A 431-nucleotide genomic window follows, 5' to 3' on the forward strand; every position below is an offset into this window, starting at 1 on the left:
CATTTATGTCAAACTGTTTGTATATTGGATTCTTGTGAATATTTTTCTACTTGTTGTAGGCTATGAATTGATGCGGCCAAGATTTGAGAGAATGCTTGCTGTATTACGTCAAAAAAACTCTAAGGCGGCAGCGTGGTTAGATAAAATCCCAAAAGAAAAATGGACGCAATCATATGATGAGGGGAGACGGTAAGACCATATGACGACGAATTTGGCTGAATGTGTATATGCGGTTCTGAAAGGAGCAAGTGCCTTGCCTATTACTGTACTTGTTAGAGCAACATATCATAGACTAAACTCCTGGTTTCTACACCATAGAAATGAAGCAAATAACATGATAAGGGCGGGTCATGTTTACTGCGAAGAATTGAGTAAGGTGATTAATGAAAATAATCAAAAAGCTACCTGTCATATTGTACGAAATTTTTCGC

Source organism: Lupinus angustifolius, chromosome LG04 (genome assembly GCF_001865875.1).
Source record: "Lupinus angustifolius cultivar Tanjil chromosome LG04, LupAngTanjil_v1.0, whole genome shotgun sequence".
NCBI classification, from domain to species: Eukaryota; Viridiplantae; Streptophyta; class Magnoliopsida; order Fabales; family Fabaceae; genus Lupinus; species Lupinus angustifolius.